Genomic DNA, 8,745 nt, shown 5'->3' on the forward strand with positions numbered 1-8,745 from the left:
AAATATACAAGATTCTTCTTCCCAAGTTGCTATGATAGCAAGCCCTTGTCTATATCAGCAGACATTTTATAGAGGGCCAGACACAACATATTTTGGACTTTGTGGGCCATGTTTTTCTGTTGCAATGACTCAACTCTGCCGTTCTAAAGTCAAAGCAGCCAGTCTTGGCTGGTGTGGCTCTGTTGGGTGGGTGTTGTCCCATACACTAAAAGGTTGCCTGTTCAACTCCAAGTCAGGGCACATACCCTGGTTGGGGGCTGGATCCCCTGGTGGGAGGCCTGCATGAGGCAGCCCATCATTTTGAATAGATGTTTCTCTCTCCCTCCCTCTCTCTTCCTCTCTCTCTAAAAAAAATCAATAAAAACGTATTAGAAAATCAATAAAATCAAAGCAGCCATAGACAATTCACAAAATAATGGGTGTCGCTGTGTTCCAATAAAACTCTATTTATGGATACTAAAATTTGAATTCCATAAACTTTCACATGTTGCAAAATATTATTATTATTTTTATTCTTAAGCTGCTTAACACTAAAAATTATTTGTAACTTGCAGTCAGTATGAAAACAGGGGGCAGTTTGGTGAGCCTTGATGTAGTTGTTCTCTGGTGATAGCTATGAACAGTATGGGATAATGCTCTTCTGTGAGACTCAGGATAACTAGTGTCTAGTCTTGACTTCTCAACCTAGTGACTGCATGAACACTGATCGGCAAGTCATTAAAAATCTCTAGACTTGATGTACATGGTATTTGTGAGGGTGGAGGGAAGATAATCTACAATTTCTAAAATTAGATAAACTACAAATTCTAAAATTATATGAGTTCTAAATTATCCCATGTATTACCTTGCTGGTAAGTATACTTGTGAAAATTTTTGGCATAGCTTGTTGAGTTGTTATGCTTGCTTGGCTTTGTTGAACCTACAGGGCCAAATTCCACATTTGCAAAAACAGCCCTGCTAGTTGAAATTTGGCTGGGCTGTAATTTCTGTCACTGTCAAGAGTAGGGCTATTACCTTGTTAGAACTATAACAGGTATTAGGGAATTTCCAAAAGGCTTTCAGAAACCAAGATACACTTTCATTTTCCTACTCATAAACAATTCTTCTGAGTCCCGTTCCTCTTACAATTACTCTTAAATGAAAATAAAAAGGCTTGAGAGAAAAGCAATAACATCTTGTTAATCAGGTTTTACAATAATTTGGTCTGAGAGGAATGGCGCTATTTATGAAGAACAATTTTGCCGTGTGAATTAGAAGGTAAAACTAATTGAGGATGTTTATAGTCTATTTAATTGAACCTACTGTTATAGAGCACATTTATAGCATTGATTTGCATAAAACCATGTTAATTAAATTTGTTGTTTTTTTTTTTTAAAAGAACACAAGATCTTTACTTGGTAACAGGTTCTTAGAAAATGCTCCTTCCATAAGAATTTGAAGGACATAAGATGATATTTATTTGAAATAGCTTTAATGTCAACATTTTGCAAATTCATGCTGGCCTCTTATTCGGTAGCTCAAGTTAGCAAGACTGCACATTTCTTGAATCTAGCTACAAATATTTGAGAAAAAACACACAGCAGCCTTGATAGTTTGAATTAAATGATAGCAGAGAATTTGTCTGGAAGATAAAGAGGCAGACAAACCATTTAATGATTAAGGAAAATGTTCTCAAACTTTGAAAAAAAGGAGACATTTCAGCGAATTTGCACATTACACCTAACATGAAAATCACAGCTGGAACTCAAGAAAGAAAAATGATTTCCTATTATATTCAGTTACATTGATTCCTAAGTCAATATGTCCTTTATGATGTTTTTACAGTGAAACTATTTGAAGGTTACTTCTTGAAATTGCAATTATAATTTGAAGGAGTGTTCTCAAACAGTTTTAAGGTATGTATACTCTTCAGGTTTCTATAATAAGATGAATCAAACACAAGGCTTTCCTTCTCTAAGGAAGAGAAAACTACAAGTAGAGATGAGCTTTCATTGGCACCGAGTTAGTCTTGTGGCATTCCATGCGTTTGTTTTCCTAGAAGTGAACTTCTTACTAATAGTTGCTGGTCAAATTATGACAGCACAAAGAGCTTAGAGAATATATGTATTCAAATAATATACTACTACTACACATCTTCTGCACACCCTTGGAGAATAAAAGTGGAGCAGGGGAAAGAAAAAAAGAAAGAAAGAAAGAAAGAAAGAAAGAAAGAAAGAAAGAAAGAAAGAAAGGAAGGAAGGAAGGAAGGAAGGAAGGAAGGAAGGAAGGAAGGAAGGAAGAAAGAAAGAAAGAAAGAAAGAAAGAAAGAAAGAAAGAAAGAAAGAAAGAAAGAAAGAAAGAAAGAAAGAAAACAAAGCTTCTCTATGGTTTGCCTGACTTTAACCATTCCTGGTTTTAGAAATCTGGACCAGCAATGTGTGCCAGGTGGCCTGTGTTCAGATATCAAAGCCAACTGTGTTCACTGATTTTCTGGGGTGTCTATTACCTACTTATCAGTTTTTATTGATAGACTCAATCTCCTAATCATATATGGTATACGCTTCACACAAAGTAAAAGAAATTTTGAAAATTTTTAGACTGATTTGGTTAAGAAAGTTAGCCATGTTGGATAGTTTTCAGTGGTTCCCAAAGTGTGTTCCCCAAAGCAGCAACATCACCTGGCAGCTCCTTTGGAATACAAAATCGTGGGTCCTATTCCAGACCAACTGAATCAGAAACTCTAGGTCAGTGGTTCTCTACCTGTGGGTCGCGACCCCTTTGGGGGTCGAACGACCCTTTCACAGGGGTCGCCTAAGACCGTCAGAAAACATATATAATTACATATTGTTTTTGTGATTAATCACTATGCTTTAATTATGTTCAATTTGTAACAATGAAAATACATCCTGCATATCAGATATTTACATTACGATTCATAACACTAGCAAAATTACAGTTATGAAGTAGCAACGAAAATAATTTTATGGTTGGGGTCCCACAACACGAGGAACTGTATTAGAGGGTCCCGGCATTAGGAAGGTTGAGAACCACTGCTATAGGTGGTACAACAAACTGTTTTTCTGTGCCCTTCAAGGGATCTGATGTTAAAGTTTGAGAACCACAAATGGAGTCACTACAGCCAAACTGCTAAATTACTACAATCAAGTAGGTTGAGGCTTGAGCATACAATTCTATTCCTGTTTTAAGGAGCCTGGGAACTTAAACTTTTGACCTTTCCAGTCCTGGGTCAATGCCTGGATCTACATCAAACCTCCAGATAACTCTGATTGCCCTGAAGTACTAAGGTAAGAATGGTCACCTATTTAGACCACCTGATACCCTACTGGACCACTAGTTATCTACGGGATTATCATCTCAAAGCAATCTAGAGCTAAGAATGTGGGACTGATGCTTCTCAAGAATGTACTTTTTCTTTTTTTTATTATAAGAACGCTTAGCTTTTCTCTCTCCTTCAGAACACCGAGTGTTGCCTAGTTGCATTTCTGGTTCGCGAACCTTAAGACTCTTGAATAAATCTTTATCATTTATTTCTTGGCACATCCCTCAGACTCTGAGTTCATTGTACACACTAAAGAATCCACACAGCCTGGGGCAGGGTCCCTCCAATAGACGGAAAAATGTGGTCAGTCTGATTTAGTGGCAACACTTCGAAAATGCCAGAACTGTTGTTGTTAGACTGTGCCTCATTTTAGGCTCCTCTTGACTTTTAAGAGAATAATTAACCCCCAAAATAGGAGTTCATTGTGGAAAAAATTTGAAAATACTACAAAATAAAATATAACCATCCTTATCAATGCAGATATTCATATGTAAAATGTATTTTTTAAAATGGGCCCATCATTTACATACTGTATAACCTGTTTTATTCTTTTAACAATGCATTTTCCATGTTAACGATAAGAAAATGGAGGACCAGGAAGACATATACCTTATGTCTTCCCTAGCTAGTTATTTAAAATTTTAAGGCAAAATTTCTCAAAATGGAACTGCTGAGTTAAATACCTTGCTGTTGATACATTTTCATATTGCTCTCCAGTTTACTCCAAAAGCAGTTTATAACAATAGACTTTTCTTCACTTGTTTGAAACTATAGAATATTATTATTATTTAACTTTTGCCAATTAGGTGAAAAGTGGTAACTATGTCTCAAGAGAAAATCAATGATAAGTATAGAACTCTTTGAAATTTCTTAAAGTGAACATACACATATAACTGCAACAAGATAAAAAACAACATGAAAAGCAACTACAAAGTTCCTTTGTGCTTCTTCTGATTACCAGTCAGCTCCCCCAAAGTAACAGCTATTCCATGCATTCTCAACAAGGGTATTATTGTTCCCAAAGAGTTGAAAATTTGTTTTTGGAGAGGGGATATCTTACTCTATGTATGCAAAAAGCACAAATGTTCATGTACGATATACACAGATTTACAATATATCCGTGGTATGAAAATACCATGGGAGGAGGAGATAATAAAAAAGGTTGAGAAACATCATACTATTCTGATTGTGCAGTTTTGCCTGTATTGAACTTTGTCATAATCTTGGCCCACTGCTTAAATTGGAATACCTTTTCTTTTGATTTGTAAGTCTTTACCTATGAAGAATTTTAATATTTTCTCATATACATTGGGAATAACTTTATCTAATTTTGTTCTGTGACTTTTAACTTAGTTGACGTGGTTTTTATGTGAAGAATTTCGAATGTTTGCTTTTGTTGAATCTTTCCCTTTAAGTTCTCTGGGAGTGCTCTCTCTGGTTCCCTAGAGTGGACTACTTCCTGAATTAGGCTTGAGTAAGCTGAAGGGCAAACACTTGTGGATAGCTGTTGATTGGAAGCAAGCTGGCCTTCCTCTAAAAGGGAATAGCGCCTGTTTTTCATGGTCCAGGGAGGCCTGGTATGGAGTGGGCCTGGAGGTCATTTACAATGGATCCCTCTGCCTAAGCGGGCATTCTGCCAAGTGAGGTGAGCTCTGGTGGAAAATATTGGAGGTCATCGTGGGATGTAGAACTGAGGAGGTGATTACAAGTGACAAGCTAGAGAAGAGGCTTTTGTGCTCTGAATGTTTCTGTCTTTCCCACCCCCCAAAATTCATATGCTGAAAAGTTAATGCCTAAAGTGTACTTACAAGGAACACACACAAGTGCATTCTGTATTTGCATGATCTGAATAGCTTTATTCTGTTCATTTTTTCATTAATTTGTGAGTTCATTCATTCATTCAATTTCAATTTTATTTATATAGTGTTTTCTGGTGGTGGCTGTTCTTTGTTTATTTGTTTGTTTTTACATTTCAATTCCAAATACATTTGCAATTTACCTAAGTGTAATTTACCTAGAGGTAAAGTGTGAGGTAGAAATCTGATTTATTTCCTTATATGATTATCAAGTTATCACAATACTAATTAGGATCCCTTTCTAACTGATTTGAAATATTGTTCTTATTATACACAAATGAGTGTGCCACATTGTGTATGTCTCTAGACTTTCAGTTTAGACTCTCCCCACCTTGTCCATCCATGTTATTGAGATTGTGTTCAATTTACATATTCATTTGGGGAAGTACCAAGCCATTTTCATCTAGGACAGCCATGTGCAAACTACGGCCCGCGGGCCGGATCCGGCCTGTTTGAAATGAATAAAACTAAAAAAAAAAACCAAAAAAAAGACTGTACCCTTTTATGTAATGATGTTTACTTTGAATTTATATTAGTTCACACAAACACTCCATCCATGCTTTTCTTCTGGCCCTCCGGTCCAGTTTAAGAACCCATTGTGGCCATCGAGTCAAAAAGTTTGCCCACCCCTGACTAGGACATAGTCTCTCTCTCTCTCTCTACCTCTCTCTCTCTCTCTCTCTCTCTCTCTCTCTCTCTCTCTCTCACACACACACACACACACCTCTCAAAGATTTATAATCTTCCAAAGCACATTAACAAAGTTATTACGAAAAATTATGCTATACTTACCAAAGTTGTCACACATGGCACACAATTTGAAACAGACAGCCTAGACCAGGGCGCATGCTAATAGAAAACAACATGAGTATAGAAGATGTAAATTTAAAATGTCAAACCTTTTAAATGCTTGATTATGACTCAAATTGCCATTTCACTCTGCCTCCTATTCAGGATATAAAAAATGCACAGCCCTCCCAACCCCATCAGCCTGTGGATTGTTAAATTGATCCACAAGCGAGTCAAAGCCTCCCTTAATTCTTTATTTCACAATTATTTCAGTTGTACACAAAAATGAATAGCAGGACATCCTTTTGGTTCTTAAAAACAGTATCTGTCTGGAGATGTACTGTTTCCAGCTATATTTTGGGCTCAGCTTGAGCATTTACAGGTGCGGATTTGGACTGCACATTGGACTTCTTCTTTGCTGCTCCCTGAACTAGATCGACCTCCCTCTTGGGCACTGAGGTATTTTCGTGGTGGTTGCAGCAGGGAGATGGGAACCAGGTGCCTGGCAGGAATCTATCTTTCTACTTTTATCCTTTGGGATAACTTTAATTTAATTGTATTTGTTTTTTATTACAACACATAGTTGAGTTTAGGTTTTTAGCCAAATCTCAGTTGTTTTCTATCAGTAAGCAAATATGTTCTAGTTACATATTTTTGGTCAAAATGATATGTGTGGTCTTCTATCCTTTTATTATGTTTTAAATACTTCATCTTGATATTCTATTTTGCTTAATTTTTTTATTTTGTAATATAATTTCAGTGTTCTTCCCCCCCGCCCCCCAGGACATTGGAAACTATTTTCAAAAGGCTGGGATGGATATATATATATATATATATATATATATATATATATATATTGATTAAGGTATGAAATATGTGTCCATATCCCCTGATTCCCCCCCCCCCACCCCCCACTCATGCCCTCACCCCCCTGGTGTCTGTGTCCATTGGTTAGCTTATATGCATGCATACAAGTCCTTTGGTTGATCTCTCCCCCTTATCTCCACCCTCCTCTACCTTCCCTCTGAGGTTTGATGGTCTGATCAATGCTTCTCTGTCTCTGGATCTGTTTTTGTTCATCAGTTTATGTTGTTCATTATATTCCACAAATGAGTGAGATCATGTGATATTTATCTTTATCTGACTGGCTTATTTCGCTTAGCATAATGCTCTCCAGTTCCATCCATGCTGTTGCAAACGGTAAGAATTCCTTTTTTTTTTTAATCACAGTGTAATACTCCATTGGGTAGATGTACCACAGTTTTCTAATCCACTCATCTGCTGATAGGCACTTAGGCTGTTTCCACATCTTAGCTATTGTAAATTGTGCTGTTATGAACAAAGGGGTGCATATATCCTTTCTGATTGGTGTTTTTAATTTCTTGGGATATATTCCTAGAAGTGGTATTACTGGATCAAATGGGAGTTCCATTTCTAGTTTTTTGAAGAAACTCCATACTGTTCTCCACAGTGGCTGCACCAGTCTGCATTCCCACCAGAAGCAGTGCACGAGGGTTCCTTTTCTCCACATCCTTGCCAGCACTTGTCATTTGTTGATTTGTTGATGATAGCCATTCTGAAAGGTGTGAGATGGTACCTCATTGTTGTTTTGATTTGCAACTCTCAGATGATTAGTGACTTTGAGCATGTTTTCATATGACTCTTGGTCTTCCTTATGTCCTCTTTCAAAAAGTATCTATTTAGGTCCATTGCTCATTTTTTGATTGGGTTGTTTATCTTCCTTTTGTTAAGTTGTATGAGTTCCCTATAAATGTTGGAGATTAAACCCTTTTCAGTGATAACATTGGCAAATATGTTCTCCCATGCAGTGGGCTTTCTTATTGTTTTGTTGATGGTTTCTTTTGCTGTACAGAAGTTTTTATTTTGATGTAGTCCCATTTGTTTATTTTCTCTTTAGTTTCCATTGCCCTAGGAGCTGTGTCGGTGAAGATATTGCTTCGGCATATGTCTGAGATTTTGCTGCCTGTGGATTTCTCTAATATTTTTATGGTCTCCTGTCTTATGTTTAAGTCTTTTATCCATTTTGAGTTTATTTTTGTGTATGGTGTAAGTTGGTGGTCTAGTTTCACTGTTTTGCATGTATCTGTCCAATTTTCAACACCATTTATTAAAGTAACTGTCTTGACTCCATTGTATGTTCTTGCCTCCTTTGTCAAATATTAATTGAGCATAGTGATTTGGGTCTATTTCTGGGTTCTCTATTCTATTCCTAAGTGATTAAACATTCTGAAAGTTTTACTTTTGTTTCCTTAAGAAGCTATTTGGTTACTAAAATTAAGTCTCTATATTTCCTAGTTTTTATTGTTTACCCATTACACTATTAAACATTTTCTTAATAATATATAGCATAAGGTTTCCAAAAGTTACTTGTATTTCTTGAAATAAATGTTATTCAAAATTATGTTACTTCTTGCATGTTATGTTAAGGTTACTATTTATATTGTAGAAGTATTTTAAATGTACCTGTTTACTTATTTATTTTGGATTATTTATGTCCTTTTTTTCAGGCCTCTTAATTGTCTAAAATTATTGTGGATAGTTTTATTTTGCTCTCTCACTGTTTATTTGAAAACTGTTAAAATCTTCTTTCTAGAGTTTGAGCTGGAGAGCTCCATGAAGTAGGTAAACATTAAAAGGCCACCTATTAATAAGGGTGAGTATGCAGGGAGAGAACGGAGGCTATGCACAGTCCACACTGGGATCATCTCCTCTCTCTGGGTTTGCTGAGCCTGCAGATTCAGGGATCCGGATTCCACATGT

At 36.5% G+C, this 8,745-nt stretch overlaps 1 protein-coding gene across 1 annotated transcript in view; it reads right to left on the reverse strand.

Moving 5' to 3' along the window:
* Window positions 1–8,745, reverse strand: part of SPTLC3 (serine palmitoyltransferase long chain base subunit 3) — a 79,316-nt gene that overhangs the window by 67,946 nt on the left and 2,625 nt on the right. The window lies entirely within an intron of this gene.

The sequence above is a fragment of the Myotis nattereri genome (assembly GCF_964212035.1).
Source record: "Myotis nattereri genome assembly, chromosome: 8".
In the NCBI taxonomy this organism is placed as follows: domain Eukaryota; kingdom Metazoa; phylum Chordata; class Mammalia; order Chiroptera; family Vespertilionidae; genus Myotis; species Myotis nattereri.